Source organism: Syngnathus floridae, chromosome 4, assembly GCF_059516105.1.
Source record: "Syngnathus floridae isolate MCC-2025c chromosome 4, RoL_Sflo_1.0, whole genome shotgun sequence".
NCBI classification, from domain to species: domain Eukaryota; kingdom Metazoa; phylum Chordata; class Actinopteri; order Syngnathiformes; family Syngnathidae; genus Syngnathus; species Syngnathus floridae.
Genome location: NC_142416.1, coordinates 11,070,142 through 11,093,744, shown reverse-complemented (window position 1 = coordinate 11,093,744; position 23,603 = coordinate 11,070,142). Strand labels below are relative to the sequence as shown.

Genomic DNA, 23,603 nt, shown 5'->3' with positions numbered 1-23,603 from the left:
CTTTCTCACTCCCTCTCATGCCCTCCTCGTGTTCCATCTCCTCGCCTAGCTCTTCTTATTTTTAACTCCAAAGAGGTGCTTGTGTGCTGGTTTAAAAGGTCTTAATGTGCTTGCATTCAGGGAGGCAGAGCAAAGAGGGCTGTTTTAACCCTGTTTATGGCCTTGCATCCATTTGGCCAGGAGTCCTTCACTCCGTGTACCTCCCCCTCTTCATATTTCTTGCCATTTTTCTACCTCCTTCACTCTCTCTTGCTCTTTCTCTCTTCCGCCCACATCCCAATTCTTTTGTGATAGGATGTGAATGCACTTTGCTAGTTGATAATTACACTCTCCTTCCATGCCCTCCTCTCTCTGACAGTGAGATCCACAGGCAGTCCTTATTCAGCCAGTAATTTGCCTGTCCTCCCATTCATTGAGAAGGTACAAATTATCCCGCACACAGGCACGGGCTATTCTGCCTCGTTGCCAGTGCCATGACGGCTACACTAAGAAGAAAATAACCAAGAAAACGCATCTGCAGCGAAGCGTAATCTAAACCAACAGAGATTGGTGTGTCATTCAGAAACTATAGCTTTTTACTACTTAATGAGGCCTGGAAAGTATGAAAAGTTATAAGAAAATCCTGATATTTATGAACTCACACTCAATGATGAGGTCACGCTGATATAGTTATCCCAGTGAAATTGATTCGAAAGTGACAAATGTTTTAACAATACCAAGATGAAAGAAGGCAATTAAAGTCGGAATCCCATCAATTAGGCTCTTCACTGGCATTTAAGTGCTACACGCGAGGATTTGAACACGTGCTATTCATTCCCGTCATCTCATCAACACCCATTGCTAAACATTGGCCATAACCCAACTTTGTTTAAGGCTCATCCAAAATAGGCTGAGGGACAAACCGCAAATGACAGGATTCCACGACAAATTACTTAGAGTTCTCCTGGTGAGCATATGTGACTGCAGCCACTTATACAGCTTTTATGAGCGAATAGCTTTGTCAGGATTTATGTCTGTGTATGAATCACTAGCTGTATATCACCCTGTGTTTGGAGTCGTTTGACAGGGTTGGTTTATTTCAGCATATCTGTGTGAATTTAATTAGAAGGTCTTTGCTAAGCGGCACTGTCCATTTTGGTAATATATCGGTGAGACGCGTTGACTTCAGGAACCTCATTGGCTGGATAGAGAGTTTAAGCAGCTGGTGGCAATTACAGGGCCAACACAACCACTGGACAGAGACTGAATGGTTGGGAAGTCAACAGGAAATGCTTTTTCCATAGTCCATGTTTTGTCAAGTAAGTACAGAAGAAAGAAAATATTATAAATACCTTAAATGCTTGCGGTCATGAATGGACAATGTATTGTAACTGTATACAACAAGGCTCGATGATCAGGGAGGAGCACAGAGGCTCCCATTGTTCCTATACATAGCTCATTAGCCGCAGTTTCTTGAGATTAAAGAGATGGATATGAGCTCTGGAGTCAAGGCCCGGGGTTAGAACTGGGGGTGAAAATCGACAGTCTGCCACGGCAGAGATGATCCCTCTCCCGAGTCCCTGACCCCACAGTGAGCTCCAGCCTTTGATTCGGCTCTTTCTCTTTTCTTGCTGCATCAAGAACACATGTCGTCTCATCTCTTTGCATATTATCTGAGTCCACCCGCCTTATTTCTGATAAATTTGTCTTATTATCCCCGATCCTCCCTCCACAACTGTTGTTACCCTACTCTCCGAAAGGGGTCGGTAATTGATGGATCACATTGAAGGATGGAGGTGCTGTACGTATATCTGCCAAAAGCACCACGCATTGATATTCACCCCCAGGCAAAGGAAGAGAAAGAGAGGGAGACAGTGAGAAAGAGAGAGGTGACCCTGCTGGCTGAGTGGCAGTGGCCATCATGCATAGCATCTCTAAAATGGAGAAGAGGGGGCGGGGTGTGGGGGGTGAATGTCACTTTCAAGTGTCTCCTAGGCACTCTCCCTTAATGAGAGATGGGTTCTGCTCCACAGACAGCCAAGGAGACCAAGGAGGGACCCCTCCCCGCCTCCTCCACATTCCTCCCCGCCACCCCTCAGATCTGCAATCCTCCAAGGGGCTGACAGCTCGGAGCTCTGCGTGCCTGTATCCCCTCCACCTGCACAACCTCATTTCCCCGTCATAGCAACAACAACAAAGGTAGTATTTGTGTTTACCAGGATTGTGCCTCTTGCCACAGGCTGCTCGCATCACTCTCACAGAGGCCTTTTCATATTGTTATTGAACTGCTTCATATATTGCACGTGTACTATTATGCCGGTTTCGTCGTTCATGCTATTTAGATAGCCCTGCTATAGTGATTCATTCATTCCAGCAGAAAGAAAAGGTGAGAGGAGAGATCTCGCAGGACTTCTTACAGCCCCCCATCTGTCAGACACACCCGGACCACCGATTTACATTTACCACAAGGATTTATGAGATTCCTGCCACAAAACGAGTCGAAACAGCAAGAATCATGGCTTGAGAGATAGAGTGGGGAAATTATTCAAAGCAGTGATTATTTTGGGACGGCCATTACGCATGCACACCTGATCAGGGGGTGTCACCCATGACTCCCCCTATCCACCATGATGGAGAGGGGTCTCATCTGTGTCACGCTTTTATTTTACCTGGCTTGCATGGAAGAGAATTCTCTCAGGCACCAGAAGAGCCTATATGGCTAAATTAGGCCCCCGGACAGGCAAGGAGACGGGAGAGAGGGGCAGATGAGAATGTTATATATATGCACGGGGGATTGTGATGAGGGATATTGGTCAAATTCACTATCAATCTTCAACCAACACGGCCTTTATTACACTATTGTGTATTTGCTGCTTTGAATGCAGTTATGTGTTTTACAACAATAAGTGATATGGGTTTGCTTTAATTGCAATTTTGTTTGATATCTTGTTTTAAGATTACTTAAAAATATATACGTATGTAGTCCTTTTGCTGTATTTGCACTAGTGTCCACATTTTGGAGGAAGATTCCATGTCCAAAATATTTTTTTTTTTATACAGCCATGTCCAATGCTACAAATTTATCCTTGCTTATCTCTAGACCATAAAAATGTAATTTACTGTAGACAGAGTACACATAATTGCCTAACATCAGTCTTTTCACATGTTGTTGTTACCCAGTCACCAAATTAATATCCACTCTACCTCAAAGGTTAGGCAAAGTATGAATAATTCTTAACAGTACTTCACAGTAATGGTAATTATAGTAATAATAATAACCTGAACAGACAAAAAGTAGTAATGGCTGAAAATGATGGATCAGTCAAGATTATGCAAGAAAAAGAAAACTTGACAAAGATCTTTCACTATCAGGCCACAAGTTTTTGTCAGATCAAATTAAAATATTCTAAGATTTCTCTTATGAAATTACATGTGTTGTAAAAATGATGCCTTAAAGTCACCTTCCGAATGTCAGTCACTAATCCACCTGTTTGCAGTGTACCGGTAATTCAGAAGCTCAGAAAATGTCACAGTGACAGCTTTCCATTCAACATGGCTCTTAAAGCCGTGCTCACCTTCAGTGAGGATCATCACTTTCAGTCATTACTTACAGCACTTTGCAGTCGGGATGTGAAAAAGGTGAGTGTTGCCAAGTTGGAGCACATGCTCCTGTGCTGTAGCATTACAGCAGAGGTCAGCCCAACAGCGACTCCCGGTCCCTCTCCTTCGCCAAATTCATTATCAGTGGCCGCCAGGAACGACCCGATTATAATTCAGACGCACTTTGTTCAATTACCTTAACGGGGAGCAGTTGATTATTCTCTTCCACAATCACGCTAATAATATATTAGTACTTAATAATGCCCATTTCATTTCATTTGTTTCTTACAACGTCTTTCACTTCCTGAGACATGTTACAAGTATTTGGGTGGTGTCAGAGCTCAGAAGAAATGTGATGATTAGCCAATAGCAATTTACTGACTTGAAGATAAATAGAGCAAGGATGCGATCTTGCTTGTAGTGATGAGGCCAACATAAGTGACCTCTTCGACATAGGTTTTGACCTCAGCCTGACAGATATGACAAATCTGCTTTGAATGATGAGCAGACTGCCAACCTGTAAATACATAGCAGACGTGAGCAAATATTCAAAATATTGTACTACGTGATCAATTTCTTCTTATCGTATTTGTTATTCAGATGTGCTTGGAGAAGTGCTGAAAACATGTTCAATGAATTTAGTAGTGGTTGTTGACATGTTTGCATTTTTTATCACGTTCTCATTTGTCGAGATTTTTGGGGCTTAGCCAAAGTAGACTCGAGTGATGCCATGGAGTCACCCCTTCCCCACTATATATGTATTAAGTGCTGAGTACAGGAGGGAAAGTTAATTGTTTATCAAATTTGGCCCGTGAGTTAATGAGCTAGCAAGCTAACGAGCTTATTCGACCGCGGCAGGGTCGTCCAGTATGTCACTCTGTTGTATGTTGGTTCTCACATAAGAGAGACGCTTGTGGGGATAGTTAATTACTAAATCCAGCGACGCATACTTTTCAGCCTGCAGCTGACTATAGACACTTTAGCACATATTGTACAAACAAACATGTTTGACGGACAGGTGAAGTTTGTGTTTCCAGTGCCTTCAGCATACCCACACAATCTTATAGGAGGAAGGAGGGCTCTATTTTTCATGATATATGACAAAGACGAGATGAGCTATAGCACAGGTGTCAAACTCACGGCCCGGGGGTCAGATATGGCCCGCCACATCATTTTATGTGGCCCGCAAAGACAAATTGTGCATCAAATTTGTTTCATTACTAGAATTGCAAATTGTCTTCACTTTTAACAATATCTTTTGTTTTTAAATATTTGACCAGTTTTTACTCGTCTGATTTGAAAACGAGTTATTTGGGTTGACAGTCATAATGGCCCTCCGAAAAAAGCTATGACTACAATGCGGGCCGCAAAAAAAAGGAGTTTGACAGCCCTGAGCTATAGTATTTTCATCAAAAACTTTTGTTCCTTGGGTTTTCGTCTGTGCTGGAGAGATTGGGGTGTTTTATCATGTATTTTGGCTGAGGGTGTGATCCCACAAGCCCCCAGCCACCCAAGTCCTAAGATACATTTACAGACATTAAAGAAATGGACAGAGCTCAACACCAAGCACAGTAATATTTCACTCCACTTTTTTCCTTGTTAATCTGCTGCATGACTGCTGTATGTGCCTTTAGGAATTAAAAGCAGATTGAGACTTAGTATTTGAACCTGTTTCAAAGAGTCTTACGCATTCTATAATTGTCTTTTTTCCTGGCAGTGCATGGTCAGCTCACTAAAAATGGCTTGCTCTTTCTGCAGGCTGTTCCTGAGATGATGTGCCTTTCCAAAGGAAAGTTGATTCTTCCCCAAAATATACAATCTTTTGTCTTGTACTTTTATTGAAGATGGAATATGAGGTAGCCACTATTAACTTTAGACGGTTTGTGCCATAGTAAGGAGAAAGTGTGTGTTTCTAGCAGCATGATTACAATGATTTATTTCTACCTAAGCCCTTGCTGTTGTGTATAATACTAATAATAACAGCAACAACAGTATTAGTAGTAATAATAATGATAATAATAATCATCATCATCATCTTCTTCTTCTTATTATTATTATTATTATTATTATCATGAAACCAAAGAAATCAGAAACTTTGAGAAATAAATAACATTCTCAAAATACAACTACTAATTAGGACATGTTTTATGAATTTCATAAATCTTAATAAAATCGGGCAATTTAAAATAAATGTGTCTAAGGAGTGCAGTTAGGGACCATATTACTCATCTCAACGTGAGCTACTGTACAGCATAAAATGGTGACGAGAGGAACACATCAGAACAGGACGGGCTGTACTACATGGGCAGATTAGGATCATCAAGATAACTCGGAGGGAGGATGTTATGATGGAAGAACCTGATCCGTGTAATATTCTTAAACTTTGCCTCTGATTTATTCTGAAAATGACTGTGGAAGTAACACTTGACATCACCAACAAAAAGTTGAAGAGAACACAATTGGGCACTTTACTAGCACTGTTTGATGAAAAACAATAATGGCTTTTAATCATAACTTGCACTCGACCAAATACCAACAACCCTCATTGTCTTTGTGCTCCTACCAGTCTGGCGGACATGGTGAAGCTGGATATGTGGCATAAAATATGTGGGAAATATTCTAAGGCTTTTGTGTCCTGGCAGGGAACCATCTAATCTTTTGGCTATAGCTCTGCCTTAGATAGCAGGTCTGAAAGGCTGTTAAGCAGAAAAGGACAAAAGAGACTCTTAATTTCCAATACGGATCTGTCGGTTGTCAAAACAATTATCATATCAGGAGGTATCAGACAATTGTCAGAGCACAACCCCAGGACAAAGCCACTATTGTGTCTTAAGGAAATCTACATGCTCTTGGTCATAGAGGCAGGGAGGAGTAGGTAGAGTCCATCATGCGGTTGTAAAGAAGTATGGTAAATTTTCATCCCACTGGTTACAACGTGGGTGCATGTTTTTTCACAGTCCGCATGTTCTTATAATTTTGTCACTCAGATGTGCGGCAGCACGCCCCTGACAGTATTCACCACCGATTTGCACTTGCGTTGAGATTAAGTGCTGGTGACAAAGAAAGATGCCTGCAGGACTCTTCAAATAGCCATCCTCACACAACGTGATATGAACAATACTGGGAGCAGCTAGGAGATGATATGCCAGTCTAAGCATATGTTACACAGGGACAAAAGGCAAAGAGTCTGGGCTTGGGCAAGATGGTGAAGCAAAGTGGGCAAGCATGATAAGTATGACAAATGGACAGACAAGCAGAGGGTAGGAGAGTGGCTGAGAGAAAGAAGGACTAGACAGGAGGGAGGGCAATGAGATGTTGAAAGGGATGAGGAGGCCGTGCATGAAAGGGCGGATGGAACAAGAGGGGGACGGGCTGGGGCCAGTGAGGGGTTGAAGGGGTGACGAGGGGAAGTTTGAAGTAAAACTGTTGGGACATGTGTGACATTAGGACGTTGGGGCACAGGCAGGAGTTGTGTCATTGGTTCTTTGACTGGTGCCGAGCCCGGGAGAAGTAACGCGTTGTAACAGTGGCGGAATGGTCACTGTATGTCACTGCCCTTTCCATCAGATGCCCTGTAATGACATGTCAAAACAGTTAAAGAGGCCGCCTGTTGAAATGTTGCCGATGACTAAATGTCCCCTGGCTGACATCGAAGGCTGTTTTGGTCAAGACTTCATTTCATCATTTAAATAAAACCCTATTTAACAGGAAAGAAAACGTCTAAGCCAAGCTTGAAAAACATAACAAGTGTCTTTGTGACAAGGCCCAGTGTTTGGTGGCTATAGGCTGTTGAGACAAAGCAGCGTCCCTGGGCCATATAAACAAAATCCCTACGAGGAAAAAAATGCCAGTGTACCCCAGACGTTCCTTCCAAGAAATGTGACGTGACAAGAAACAGATGCAGGTTCAAGCCGTGGCCTTTCAGGCCTTGCTGAATTCTTCACCAATCCATAAAACACAGAGTGGTTGAGAAATGTTGACAGGTTTCCTTCTTTGCACCAGAAAGTAAAAACAATCATTTTTAAAAAATCATTTATATTATCACATAAAGATACATGCTTACCTGACAAATGTAAAAAATTACTGGAGAGATACAAATAAAAAATGAACAATGTAATAAATCAAACAAAACATGGTTGTCTTCAAACTTAAAATAAATATAATACATGGAATATAATATAATAAAATAGATACACTTAGCAGCCATTATGTGCATGCAACCCTAACCTGTGCAATATAATGAGATCCAATGCAACTTTTTCATTTATAAAAATTCTTCTTTTCTGTGATACTTAGTTTTGTTTATTTTTTGTGGTTGTGTACAACAGTGACAAACCGCACTGCAACACAACGATTGATAATTCTAATTCATTGCCCGTCTCATTAATAAGGTCATAAAAATGTTTAAACAAGTACTGTGATCAAATTTGATGCATTGAATAAAACAATAAAGGACTTGCCATTAGTATGTTGGTAAAGATATTTTGGTAATGCTATATTACAACCCTGTGGTGTGTGTCAATCACACTTTGACACAAAAGATCGGGTGGATCTGTGGTCGTCCTAGCTAACTTTAAAACATCCACCTGTTTGGATCTGCTTGCAGATCCTGCTAAACATACTGTCTGTCTAGCAATCCAATTTCCGCTTCTACACGGTAACAATTCTGTTGAATTGAGTCTGTATATTCGGCAGCATCAAAACCTGTGTGTCCTTCGATGTGCATTACACACAAACCGACAGCAGACAATAAGTGAGACTTGCTAAACCCAATGTCACCCAAGCACAACCGTTTGAATCGTAAACTGGCCTTGGGTCACACAGTTAACTGTGGTATTTATCCTTCAGACTTAAATATGGAGTTAAGGGGGGTTGGCGGAGGGAGGAATGTGGAAAACTGATAAAAGAAGACATTTCAAACTTTATTAACTATCGCACTCGCTGCTGGCCTTCGCGGGGATTAAGTCTTTGTTCTCCAAACACTTAACAATCTATAATGATCAGTGCCAGACATGTTTATGCACAGACGGCTCAAATGCTGCTCAAAAGGAGAAAAAAGAACAGAGACCCCTATTCTCTTCTCTCTGCATCTTTGAGGGCCTTTTGCTATTTGTGTGTCTGTTCCTTAATCTGGTCCGCATTCAAGCAGCTCATCTTGAAGGAGACACATTTTTGAGGTCTGGGAGTGTTTTTACGAACGTGCATCGAGGTGAGTTCAGTTCATCTACTTGATGGATTGCAAAATAAAAAATGATGCCTGATTAACAACACGACAATTGATTTCAATCATTTATTGGCACCATAGGAAAGCAAAGGTCATATGTCAGCGAAACACTTTATTACTGCAAAGAAGTGACTGCACAAAAGACGTGTTTGCCCTCGCAATTCCGAGGCTCCCTTTCCACTCGTAAGGCTCCGACAAATACCAATCTTAGCAACATATCAAATTATTTGGAATATGAGGGCCAGGGGAGAAAAACAGTTTCCTTCTTGAACTCCATGTCCTCCTTCCTCCCTCCCGATGGTGGACTCCCACAGTCCTGAGGCCTTTGTGTCTGTCTCCTCTTTATGAATAGAGGCTTAAAGATGGCCTGAAGCAATGCAATGCGTCTTCTGCTCCCTCATTGATAGCCAATGCATAATTCATTTATTTTCATCACTTCATCAGATGTGCATAAGCCTTACCCGTTATTTCTTCGGGGGGGCATTTATTATGTTTTCGCCATCATTACTTCTCTATGCTCATACGAAACATATTTGCTCTATTCAAGTCATTTGTGGCCTCTCAACTTTATCAACGATGCCTCTGAGATGAAAGCCAGCCTTCATTATTGATTATCAGAGGGATTATCTCTCAGTGAAAGTTAAGGTTATCCCCTCCCTCCCCATGCTACCAGTCAATGGAAGGGAGCCCCGTCCTTTTTATCAGATGTGTCACATCACGCTATATGTTGCTTAGAGGCTTTTGTGCAGAAGCAAAGACATGACAACTAATGTTGGATACCTACATTATGTTCTTATCGTCATATATTTTCTTTGTCTCTTTCAAACTAATATATCAGCCGCCCAACCCCTCCACTTATGAAAAAAAAGCTTCTTTTGTGACCCATATGCAAGACGCAGGACAAAGAATTGGAAACTCTATATCCTGCGTCCACATCCCTGTGTGTAAGTCAGAGCCCTGGTCCAATTATCTATTGCTCTCTCCCCTACCTTTCTCTACTTTAAATGAAAGACAAACAAAAAGCCCAAAAGCAGCTGGCTCGCCGTGCACTTCTTGTTGAAAAAGCAGCTCTCCCGACCTGCTCTTCACCCATTGCCCGCAAGTCTCCAGTCTTGACCGTACATTATCTTCCACACTCAATGTTCCTCTTCCTTCACTCTCCTTCCCTCATCTCCCCCTCGCTCTACCTCACCAAGAATAAAGCAGTCCTAATGACTGCGGGCTCTCAAGGGCCTGCTGGTGCCCGGGTGCTCGAAAATGCGGCATTGTGGTGAAAGGGGGGCATATCCTCCTTCTTTTCCTCCACTTTTATCACAGGTGAGAATAAAAGGTCAAGAGGGGTTAATGTGCTGCTGTTGCGCAGAGATTTGGGCTATTGCCATGACTGCAAGCAGGCCAAATACCATGGTACAAATACTTCCACCAAAAAGTGTTGATTTGTTTGTTTGACCTCTGGGATTTTTATATTCAAAATTGAGAGGTTCAGCTTTGACTCTTCAATCTCCTGAGGTTACCAACTGATGTATCCAATCTGAAACTTGCTACAGATGTGCCTGTGTTTATAGAAAGATTCAGAACTTGAGAGAGATTTTTTTTTGAACAGTCTTAAAAGTACAATAAGGTTTAATTACGGGGTTGTAATATATAAAATTTACACAAAAAAATGCATACATATCATCGATATAATACAGATCTCGCGCATATACTGTACAGCTTTTTTGTGATTGTGGCTGGCTTGCAAGTTCTTCACATTTTTCTCAGAAGGATAGTGAAAAGTAAATGCGTCTGTTGCCATCAAGAAAGTTTACATGCATGTTTTAAGTTACAGTTTAATGCCATTCAAGATAATGAACTAGTACTCAAACTAAACTAAACAAAAAAGTAAACCTACTCCATTCACATTGTAGTCCAGGACACAACATGGAACTGAGTTCCCCACCTAACTCAAGTCCCAAGCAACCATCCAAAATAGAATTTTTCCAATGAAAACAATTTATTTATAATTGCTTTACCGTTTTGTTTTTTTCAGCTTAACTAAACGAAAAGGATTTTGTGTGAGCCAAGGTCAAAATAACAAACAATATTGGCTTGAAAAGTATAGTTTGTAACCTACATCTTTAAAAACGCTGCATTAAAAATTGGACTTACCCAGGGAGTTGGATTAATTCAACCCAATTTTGGAATGTTTTGCAAAAAGATAAAAAAGAAAAAAGAAGTTGGGTTTTTTGTACTGAAAAAAAAAGAAAGAAAAAAGAAGTTGGGTTGTTTTGTACTGAGCAAGAAAGTAACAACAAATACCAATACATTTCTAAAAAATTAAATCTGTTTAAAATGTGTGAGCAGCTGTGTGGCAGGAGTAAACATGTAAACGGAATGTATGATTTCATATGATGTTTTTATATCACAGATTTTGACCTATTGCAGATGGGTCTGGGATGTATCCCTGCGAATGGGAGATCATTAATTGGCTTGACGAAAATTTGATTATATATTACTCATGTAAAACCGAGAAGCAAAAATGTTGTTTGATGAGTTTTGGTGCATTAGACTTGGAGGTTTTACTGTACGCTTTCATCATGAAACGCAGACAAATGTACATTCTACAGAATTGACCAAATCAATCATATATATATATATACCCTGCAAGGCTTCATGGTTTGTTGTTGTTTTTTAAATCCTACTTCAACAATAAATGAATTTGTGTCTGTTTCACCGACAACTTGGACAACTGCAGGCGAGTTTAAAGTAATTAATTTCAAAGGCTGAGAGTTAATGACAAATTATTTTCTTACGTAATTTGCATTTTGATAAGTTCCATTTTTTTCGTTAACATCGCACTGGCTTTACTCAACATTCTCACTTTAATATAATATCAATGTGGATCAAAACCATTTCATTAAGCTTTTCTGCAGTCCTTCCAGCGTTGTTAAGGCTCCGAGGACAACAACAAAGTGATTTCCCCCACCCCAGCACCAGGTTAGCACAGAAAAAAAGTGCAGTTATTCCTGCGCTAAGTTCACATCAAACACAAGGGGCTCCAAGTGAGAGAAGATGAAAGAAGCAGGCCTGACCCGGAAGATTAGACCAACACTGCTGCCAGCTCTGCGGCACCCAGGGGCCATTCTCACTACGGGATTCTACCCCTCCTCTTCATAAAACACAATAGACTTTAGCATAGAACAAGCCTGGAAAAAGAGGGTAAAATATGAGGAAAGAAGAAGATAAAGACGCAGGCGGGGGAGGAACCGAGACACGTTGTAAAGGAGCAGAATGAGGTGGACAAAGAAGGAAGGGAGAAGGATGAGCTGAAAAGACCAAGGAAGAATAATGCAGCATAATTTCCACAATGCAAAACTGGTGCAAGACTACCCCAACCTACTTTTTTCCCATCCTCTGACAGATAGCAGTGAGGCGAGGAATAAGGCTGATTATCATAATTGCTTAAAGTGTGTGTGAATATTCATGATTTTTACAGCCTTATTATAGCAACAAATCCACACCACAATGAATGTAAATGCATTGTGATATTTAACGCAGCGCAATGCCCTCAATCCTTGTCTGTGCGTGTGTGCGTGTGTGTGTGTGTGTGTGCGTGTGTGTGTGTGTGTGTGTGTGCGTGTGTGTGTGTGTGTGGACTGCAGCTGTGGGTGTCAAGGTTGGGTGCTATCTCTAACCGGCCCTCATCAGATGGCTGAGCTGTTCCCATGCGTCACACACGTAGGAGAGAAAGGAGAACGTTAGAGGGAAGTACAGGAATAAAACGACAATAGCCACACTGGGAAAAGAAAAAATCAATCAGCCGAGAGGGCGAGGAGAATAATTTGAGGGAAAGTGATTAAAAAAAAATAAAAAAAGAGGTCATTTATGCTCAAAAAAACAACTTTTCTTATCACAAGTTATGTGTCTAAAAAGGGAGGCTCAAAACATTTTGCATGTCAAAATTAGATTTAGGAAACTTATTGCACATAAAATATCCAAGACACATATTGACCAAACTTCTGAGACATACTTCTCGATTACACTTAGTTCCCCTGAATATTAATTTTCAGCCAACAAAGACATATTTAACAACTTCAGGGAAAGTTTCTAGATACTTGATGGCATGAGTGGAGTAATTTGGCATGTGTGAGCCTTCAGCCCCATCAAGCACCTTGAACTTCTCCAGACAGCGAGCCAACGTCAGAGATCACATCATTTTTTTCTTGATGACATAAATTTCCACAGATACACTCCAAAGTCCTGCACAAGGTCTTCCCAGAAGAATGGAAGCCGTTAAGGGGGTCGGGCGAACTGACATATTAATTTTCAATTCCTTTGGTTATAATATACATCTGTCTCAATACTTTTGTCGATATTTTTGAAGTTGTATAAAAAAAATAAAAAAAAGTCCCCTCCCCACTAAAAATACAACACACACAAAGGCCCCCCTCCTCCTGACGTGCCCATGCATCTGAGGTGCCAGATGGCACAGGACAAGCCCTCCGGAGGGGAAGACAGTGTGGTGACCCCCCCCGCCCCCTCCCTCTCTCACCCACACTTTCTCACACACTCAAGCGCAAGAGTGGGGGAGTGGACGTTATCAGTGATGCCCGTCAAAGCATTCACACATAGACTACGTACTGACTAACACTGAAGATGCAGCGATATCAAGGCATGTCTTAACATATTCGAAGGCAGGCGAAGAATTTGAACGGCCCTTGGGCCTGTTGTACCACTGTACGGACATTGCCCAACATCAAACATTGACTTTGTCTCACGATCCATCCTCTCCGACACGATGATGCTATCTCATCTCCACCTGCACGCTATAACGCTGACCCGCACCGAGACCTGCGCTGTGCGGCAACAGGACCCGTGAATGCTGTCCAAAACCATTCATGGGGGGGAGTGGTGGCTGTTTTGGGTGAATAGTTCAAAAGAGAGGAGTTTTCCATTGGGGGAAGAGTTGAAGCATGTCATTTGAATCAAAATGTCACCATGCATGGTATAGAAAGTATATAGTTGTAAAAGCAAAGCTCAAAATGAGCGGTTTGTGAGTGAAAATTTTGAATTATTAATCTAACTAAAACACATTGAGGCGGCACGGTGGCCCACTGGTTAAGCACGTCCATCCCACAGTTCAGAGGTGCAGGGTTTGATTCCGGCTCTGGTCTTTCTGTGTGGAGTTTGAATGTCTGTGCCCCAAGCCGTCATATGAGGAAATGCGGAGTAAAAGTCAAGTTGACGGAATTTGAACTAATGGGCATTTTTTCACAGTTACATCCCAAATATATGTGTTTTTCACCTTCCCAAGGTTTAAGAGCTTATTTGATTTAGTCCTTTTCCTCCGTCTGGAGGCAGAGCCTGCACTGGGAGGACAAGCCAAGCCATCCCAAAGGGCTTCATCACTTATCAGCAGTCTTGTGAGATTCCACTAAGATTCACCCCCTTATGAATAATCTCACCCACAGGCAAAATGGTGCATTGGAAGGAGGGGGAAGCGACAGATTATTTAGAAAGACACAGGCATGGTTGGTGATAGTTTGAGGGAGAATACGAATTAAAGCGAGTGAGGCAGAGAGCGAGATGGGATACGTGGTATGGAGAGAATAAAGAGAGCTGGAGGCTGTGAGGCGATGGAGGGCTGAGAGAACGCAAAGTCTTTTGATGTATTTCCCTGTTCCAGTGCGGGCATGGGGTTGATGCTGGTGCTATAGCTCGCCCCTCTGCTCGAAGGGACTGACTGGTTTATTAAACGCTCCCAATGCCCCCGTGCCTTCGAGCATGATGGGATTAATGCTGGCATAACCCTTTACTTAATTTATTACAGGGGACACTAGCTAATTTGATTTGATATTATTTTAATAAAGTTCTGTGATGATTTGGAAGATTGTTTCAGGCTATCAGAAATAATTTTCCAGTTATTACAACTGCTCAGGCAAGTCCTTTGATAGCGGCAGTCAGTCTTGCTGCATGCAGAATACATTAGCTGTACGCGTTAAGCCACTGGGGGAATGCTCATAATGAGAGCGCTCCGAATTGCTGAGTGTTGTGAAAAGGTGCTGTGGGCAGGCACCGTGGAAGTCAAACATGACACAAAAAAAAAAAAAAAAAAAAACAAGATGAGGGAAAAGACATGGACGAGCGAGGATGAGGCAGAACAGGAGGGGGCGACACGTTTGGTATGTGTTGAGCTCATGCGTGTCACCATTGTTAAATCTCAGAGGGCTACATGGTTATTTAAAGCCCCGCGACTAGCGTGGGTGTCCCTGAACAATGAGATGGGACCTTTTTTGTTTCGGCCTTGCCCGATCAGATGTGTTTGGCTTGAAAATTGTGCATCTTTTTCCTTGTTTTCCAATTTTGCATTTCAGATGCATTTTTAGCAGGTTTTGCATATTCCGCACAGTTCCTTTGTATATAGTTGTGAGCCCGTCCCAGTACACCATTGTCCACGCCGTATTAGAATAATCCTGTTTTCCGCCAACCCTTCCGTTCACTTCGCACCGTGAGTCTTGCCAGTAGAAAATAATCCCGCTACTGTCTCTTTCCCAATTTACATATTCCTTAAAATAATTGAAGGGACTCGGGATGTCTCAAACTATTTCCTTAATCCTGCGTCCTGTGAACCCTGGAAGTTTTTGGAAGAGAAGTAGTGGGGTTAAGAAAGGGGGCTGAACTTACGTTAGTTGCAATGTTTTTGTTTTGCTTTTTCCTTAAACCTCAAATGACACACATTTCCCTCTGAAAAGATAAGCCCTCAGTCAAAGGCCGCGGGAGATGTCTGGGATCCTGTGAAAGAAGTGGGGGAATTACCTACTAGAGGTCTGGCATGAAGGGGGATGGAGAGGAAAAAAAGGTGGGGGGCAGTTGCTACCCTTATTCATTAGTCCGTCTGGGGTCCAAGGCGGGGTCACACAATGTGACGGTTGTTCTCCAGACCCCCAGACCCCAGCAGACACATTTAATGGCCGCCGTTTCCTCTCCAGACTGAGCGAGGAGTTGGGGGCGCTGGATGGGGGGTGGCGTATGGGAGAAAGGTGACAAAGGGAGGTGGGCTTCGGGAGACTAAAGAGGGGAATGATGAAAAGGGTAAAGACGGAGAGTGAAAACATGTTCAAGTCCGTGGAGGAGAGTGGGGGGAGGAAACAAGTTTGGGAAAATGAAACAAAATAAGGTCATTGCAGACAGACCCGCACACTCAGAAACATCATAGAGGGTCGCTGACATGCTCTCCTTCATACCTGCCACCAGATGGATCGTACAAATCCACCTCATGGTGCCTTCTGATTTTTCACAACCTCCTATACACTTTAAAACAATTGTTGGGGTTGGAGTTCATAGTTATTATGGGCAGGTGAACCACCTCCGTAAAACCTTAAACCCTAAAAAAAAGGAAGTAATTTTGAAACAGCTCCCACCCGTCAGCATTGACATATCCATCTTTAAAATGTGTCAACACAGTTTGATATGGTAATTATCCAAAAGTGAGAATGAAACACTGTTTTCTGAAAATGGCATTCAAATGATATGCGTATCACATGGTGTTTTTGTTCCATATGTACGATTTAAGCAAGGCATTTGATAATGTCAATATGTCAGAGGTTGCGGTAATAGCTAGCTTTTTTCTTAAGTTCATTATGTCCGTTGAGCTATGCTGCTCCACTTTCAGTAGTATGGCCCTAGGCAGAAATCAATGTCCGCTACCAAGTAATCAAGGTTATAGAAAAGGGCATGCATTAACACGATTTCACTGAAATATGCAGAGTTCATGTGCATATGTTCCTGGATTAAAGAAAAAAATAGAAATGTCAAGAATAAATACATGCACCTCCAAGCTAAAACTCCTGATCGCTTGATACGACTTATGTTGTGACTGGAAGGCTCAGCAGGGCGACTTTATCAAATGATCAGTCAACAAATTACATATTGCATTAATGATTTGGAACGGGCATATACAGTACACATTACAAATGTAATATTTTGTTTGTCGTCATCAATCAGATATAGTGCTTGACCCTGAGATTTAACGCAGTATTATGATATGGCATGCTTAGAGCATTGCATGGAAGGATGGGCTCTGAACATTTTCATATAATTTGCATCATGGTTTGTGGCAAAATTAATTACTCCCGAGATCTCTTCAACATCCATTTCTGGAGGTTTGCTTTTAGTTGGAGGTGGTAATTTTTCACTTTATGCCACAACCAATTTGTTAAATTGCATTAGGCCAACTTTTTGGGAGCGCCCTCCTCGGCGGAAATGAGACAGCCATGGTTTTCATCAGTTGGTTTTATTACCATAGGCTTTAATCATACTTGTTACTATCAGAGAAAAGTCATGTTAACATATTGACATATATATATGTATATAATAAAAGAAATAAAATATTCAAATGTATTATATATATATATATATATATATATATATACATACAAAATAAATAAAATATTTTATGTAATTTTGTATGTTCAATAAACAAATAAACAAACCAATATGAAGATTGATTTGAACTGTTCATATTGCGCATTACTGTACATTCCCATGGTTTTTTTCATCAGCTATTCATCATCATACTACATGATGTAACCACGCAAAGGAAATAATAACCCCCCCATGAAATCTCTCTGGTCTACACCTACAGCTTGAAAGTCTGGCGGCAAAAACATATGTTGATGCCGCAAAGGCAATAGTTAGCGCTACTCACCATGCTGACAAGCGCAAGAAGATTAGGGGTCATGTCAGTTCCAGATTATTGAAGGCTTTTACATTCATAAACCTGCGCTGGCTCTAATTTAACTGCACCTTATGGGACCTTAAAACATGACTGGAATGAGAGAAACAGATGTGGGTCTCTGTTAATAGGGAAAGAGCAGCGATGAGATGGCCCTGTAGTCACTTTAATAAAGGCCAAAAAAAAAAGCTGTGGACAGCAAAACAGGGCCAGCCAGGCTCACTTGTGAGTCTTTCCTCTCCTTGTCTTGTTTCTTTCTGTGGTGAGAATTCACCCTAGCATTTTTCATTCGTCACTTTACATGAACTTCTTGTCTCTTTTCTTTCTGGAGCGTTGCTGGACTTGCCTGCATTGCATCTTACGTGCCATCACTTGCAACACGCCAAGCATGTTGCTCTTGCACCGGCCCATGAGCTAAGTACTGTCTACTTTTTACTCCGGTCAAATGGCAGAGCAGTAACATGTTTAACACCTTTAAACTGTGAAATCGAAAGATTTGCAGTGATTTGACTTGCCGGATCTTCTCAGACTTATGGCACCTTGTCCTGTGGGGAAAAGGGAGGAATGGAAAGCGATTATATGCTCCTGCTGCTCTCCTCCCTCGAGTGGAGAGTGAGCTTTGACTATAGGACAGCGATGAATTTTCAACTGACCTGAACTAAAGTGAGAGTTGGGAGGAATTTTAATTTTCTGAAGCTTGCGTAATTTTGGCTTACTTGCATTATCTAATATTTGTGTGTCCATAAACCTGTAAAAACTATGAAATATGAAAACATCCAACTGCAACTACAGTCTGTATTTGTGTCATTTGAACAAAGCAACAACAATTTAGGCAGTTTCTTTTCGTCATTAAATAATTAGGGCATTCCCTCCCATGATAATCACATGGATTGGTTACAATCTCTTCAATTGTGATATTAGATCAGAGAGCACGCTCTACAGGAATAATAATATCCCTCCATTATGTTTAGCACAAAGGGGCAACTGTTTGTTAAACGTGTTAGTCTATCTTTCGACACATTAAAACGTCAAGAACAGCTTGTCAGCACAGCACCGATGAGGTAACAGCCTAGCTTCTTCTCTTTCTCCGAGTACAACTAATTTGTCTTTGTGCTTTGATTCCCACCCTCCTGTCATTTGTTGGATAATAAAATAAAATCAATTGTTATATGAAACAATGCAGTGCATGCCAGGCTTCATATGTACTATATTAAGACAAAACACACATCTCAATCAATTGGGTAAAAGAAATTTTTGGCAATTTCATTCTTCCAATATCCATGAAACACTTTTTTCTGTTTCAGTCTGATTGAAAGTGAATAAATGAAAAAATATTCCTTTAGACACATTATTTTATCTTCCCAGGATAGGAGGTGTTATCGTTAAACTTTCAGTAAATGTTGGTCTAATGGCATGTGTACAAGTGTTCATAAAGGGTAGCTTGTGACGACGGCAAGCTGATCATAAAAGTAACTTACCTATTAACTGCTACACCAACCATGACAAAATAAAGTTGTGATTTCCACCATCATGCAGGAACATGGAGCTACTTTGTTTCGGGGGCACAGTGAGGCCTTCTAAGTGGGTGCTGTACCATATGGCAGCGACAGGGAGGCATCACATGCTCATCGGGCCTCCAAGCCCGACTGCCAGACTGGCCTGTTAATTGGGCAACGAGATCAGAGGCAATATTACAAGCCAATTAAAACGATCGGGACAGATTGCCAAGTGATGAGCTTCACTGCGTAATTGAGAGTGTGAAGTGTGTTTCACCTCTGTCTGACTATGTCTGTCTGTGTGTCTCCCTCGGTCCAACTGAATAAGTGATGAGACTGCAGAGGACCAAAACTAGTTAGCGTATTAATGATGTCACTTGAGGCCCCTTCATTAGTCTTAGAGCAGGATTTGAGTGATTTGGGTTAGAGAATTTGCTGCACTGCCTCAAATTTACCGTTGTAGTAGAAACTGTTTCATAAGGCAGTAGTGTAACATGGAACTGAGGATGCAGAATGTAATGTGTTGTTGTTTTTAGGCCAGCTTTCTTGATTTGTATTCGTTTATTGGTTTACGTGTGTGTGTGTGCGTGCGTGTGTGTGTGTGTGTGTGTGTGTGTGCAAGCAAGCAAGAAAGACAGGGCGAGACCGATCCATACGACAGCTACTTTAATTTGTTCTGGGAATATTCTTGTACTGGCGCAGTCCACTGGGCAGCACCTGCATGCCAAGTTTGCTTAATCATGCAAAAAGAACAGAAAAATGCATTACAGATGTCAGACTGTGTCCCGATAGAGACAGAGATTTGACGAACACCTTGAGCCCAGATAGTAATTTTTGTAGCATTCAGGTGGATCTGCTTGTCACCAGAATGTCAACTCTGCCTCTGTTATGTGGAATATTAAATGTTTATGGTAACCATTTTGTGTACGATCATACAGACGCCATTTCAGCTATGTGGAACCATGCGAGTTCCTGTCCCGTTCCGGTCGACCGAGACATTTGGGGTTGGAATTCTTTTTTTTTTCTCAGCATAAAAACCAAAATTGATTTTTACCCGATAAAATGTGTTGCAATTACTTCAAATTTCAAAATGTATAGGCTTACGACACACACAAACTGAAACTCCCAGCATTTTTTTTTGTTTAATTCCAACCAAAATCTTGTGAGGTGAAACAAATGTAAGCATTTTCACTCTCTCTTCTCATGTGGTCTTCTCTGTATTGTGAGAATTGTGGCCTGCCTCAACAGCAGATGTTTGAGGTTTCCCTCATAAAGGCAATACTACTCTGTGGTCTATTCAATCATGCCAGTTATGAGCAACAGCCAAAGGCCTGGATCCTATACGTCAAGCACTTCTTTAATTAGACCCCAACTCCCTAGGACACACACATTTAAACTTCCATACCTGATGTAATTATATGAATAGAAGTCAAAGTCTTACCCAGATGACATCATCAAATGCTACATGCCAAAGCCCCAGAGCTGGAGAGTGTCTAAAATCTAACTCTTTACTAATCATAATGTGAAAAATAAATTCACAAAGTCATTGGAATCAAATATCGTGTAAGTCTAGCGTTGACAGAAGATTTTAGAGCTCGTGGTTTTGACATCCAAGCACCTACGTGGAGTAAAAAAGCAAAACTCCATCAAAGAAATATGACAGGGATGACCAAGATAAAACTTTCGGAAACTAAAGAGACATTAAGACTTTTTAATGTCAATGTAATGAGTAGCGGCTGATGGGACCAAGGGTGATGACACATGTTCACAAACCAAGGGCAATCGAGCTTATCAAAGACCTTAGTGACTATCTTAAGATATTGCCTTATGAAAGGTATCCTTCAAAAGTAATCTTATGCTCTATTAAACTATAAAACTAAAGTCTTTGTTGCGTTTCAATTGGTTAGGGTTCATATAATGCCATAGCAACCATATAGCACTCTGCCAGCTTTGCTAACCTGTAAAGAGGTGCAAGGGAAAGTGTGACATATCACCTTCCTCACACAGGACTGTAAAGTGCGTCCTTAGTCCAACTGCAGTCCTCAAGGACGCCCTCCTGCATGTTTTAGATGTTTCCCTCCTCCACCAGAACTGATTCAAATGATCAGCTCATCTGCAACAATCCTGGAAATCCCTGCAATTTGGAAATGGAAGTGAATTTTCAGGAAAAAATATTTTCACACAAAAGGTTCCCTTGTGATCTTGCACGAGGATTCAGCAAATCTTGCCAGACCAGCTCAGCGAGCTGGGTGACATATTTGGGTGACGTTATCCACATTTCCCATGCATATTCAATGAGTGAGTATATATTTAATTTATTTTACAGCTTCCGTTGTTTACTTGTTTTGAAATTGTCCGGGACAGTTTTATATAACAGGCGCCAACACCCTGGAATGGAGTTTGCTTAGCCCTTAAGCGTTTATTGGATGAGTTTAAACATCAGGTGGCTTTTAAATATTGTTCATGAATTCTGCATGAACAAGCAAAGCAGTATGATAGTGGACTCCCTTCACAGTAAAATTCATAGCTTGTAAAAGAGTACTGTTTGCATCCCGCCATTTTTGCAGCATTCACCACTTAACCAAAACGTCAACCAATCAAAATTCACGCCTGCCTCTAAAGATAGGACTATAATTAATTAACTAATAAAAATGGAACTGTAAAATAGTTCACCCTGGGTACTCCAGGGTGAATTATTTCAGTATCCAGTGGCTGTCATCAACCAGTCTAATATTTTCCATCTGAATTTTGCTATTTGTGCATGTGAGACCTTTATGGTTACTGTGAAGACTTGGTCTTAAGGCTCGGAGCCATTTCAAATAGCAGTTAATATGAGACGCGAATGTTTGTTTTGAAGAGGGAGTGACATTTAGTGGCTCGCCAAGGGGCCAATGAAGAGAACATGAAAGTGAAAGTTTCATTTTTAAAGAGAAAAATGCCAGCCTAAGGTTTCATTACTGGCAGGTTGTGTAAGTGCAACTTTCCACACACGTGCAAGCAAGCTTTATCTTCCAAAAGTAACGACCATTTAGAGTTTCCCCCCCAACAATCTTAACCATCCTGCAAGGTGCATCCTTGTCACATTAAAGCCCACTTCTTGTTAAATGGGTCATAATTTAAAGAGGAGCTGACATGAACTTCCCTTTACAAAACAGTTACAACTTTCACAACCGTTTTTATGAGCTTTATTGACAACCCTACAACGCTGAGCACCAGTAGTTCAATAGTTGAATTGTTCTTCCCTCCCACCTCTCCCCTTTGCTCGTACCAATGTTGTTCTAGAGCTATCCGGGGAATAAGAGACCTCACACTATGGGGACTTGTAAAACCGGTGTCTTGCCAATGGGGGGGCTTGGTGTGTGTGCGCATGCAATCTTTGCTTGGGTGTATTGAGCGCACAGCAGAGACCAGTAAAATGTTGTCTAAATGAAGTCCCAGTGCTTCAGTAGTAAGTAGTGTTTGATGGCCATGTGATTTGTTTGTTCAGCCCCAATTGCCTTCTCTCCTGGTTGTCGGGGTGGGGGCCTGCGGAGGCTGACGGCTTCACACCTTCTCTGCTCCTAGCCCCACCAATGAGCCATTTAATCCTCCTTCCTACAGCTAAATCAACACCTCTTACGCACTTTGAGCAGCTTCAGACCACCACCGCTGACTGCCTGCCTGCCTGCCTGCCTGCCTGCCTGCTCCCCGGCCTAGAGCTGTTGCGAACATCTTTATATCCCAATTGTCACTGGGAGACGCCAGCACCTAATGTTTTTTGTCAAAAAATGGAATAATGCAGTGCCGATGTTTCATCCTCATCTCTTTGATGTCAATCATTCAATAGCATAAGCAATGTGTAAAAATAGGACATAAAACAGAAACGTTGAGGTATCAGGAGGAAAATGAGTGAGAGAGTATGCCTGGCCTTTGATGGGAACTCAAGCTTGTGGGTGGCACATTTACGTCAGTGTGATAATTGTGTCTCTAGGGTGAGCTCCTTGGACCTGATCTTGGCGGAGATCAGAGGGCAAGGCCAATCACTACAAAGCAGGAGAAGAAAAATGGAAGACGAAACGAGAAACTGAAAGCTACGGAAAACTTTGTGTTCTGTAGGTTGATGTGAAAGAAAGAATGTAAGCAATTATTTTTTTCTTTCACTACTAAAAACAATGCTTATGTTCTAATTGAGCCTACTGCTACAAAAAAAAAAACATGCAAACATAACTTTGACAGAGAAAATTTAATTTTATGAATTATTTTGGTCCTATACTGATCAGTAATAATGAGATCAGTGCTACTGTCAATGCCATCATACAATAATATGAAGTTTAAAATATTGAATAGAATAATATAATAATAAAATAATTATTTAAAATAATAAAATATTAAGTAGAAACTAAGATTTTTAATGTACATATCTTCTATATTAGCTGCTGTTTATCTAAATCAACAAGGTATTTATTCTGCAATATACATTTAAAATTGGATTATGGAGAACGCTATTTTTAGATATTTTCATTCTGGCAAGAATGAGTACGTCCGTCCGTTGCCGCTCGTATTTCACAGAGCAGTGAAGGTTGGCGAGTGTCGGTGCACGGCCAAATGTTGA

The 23,603-nt window shown here is 41.3% G+C and overlaps 1 long non-coding RNA gene across 1 annotated transcript; it reads right to left on the bottom strand.

Moving 5' to 3' along the window:
• Positions 1 to 6,100: 6,100 nt before the first annotated feature.
• LOC148399065 (uncharacterized) lies at positions 6,101 to 21,218 on the bottom strand. The gene is made up of 3 exons (XR_015858021.1): positions 21,007 to 21,218; positions 18,995 to 19,175; positions 6,101 to 7,151 (listed from the first exon to the last, which is right to left on the bottom strand). It is a non-coding gene; the product is annotated as an uncharacterized LOC148399065 (long non-coding RNA).
• Positions 21,219 to 23,603: the final 2,385 nt, after the last annotated feature.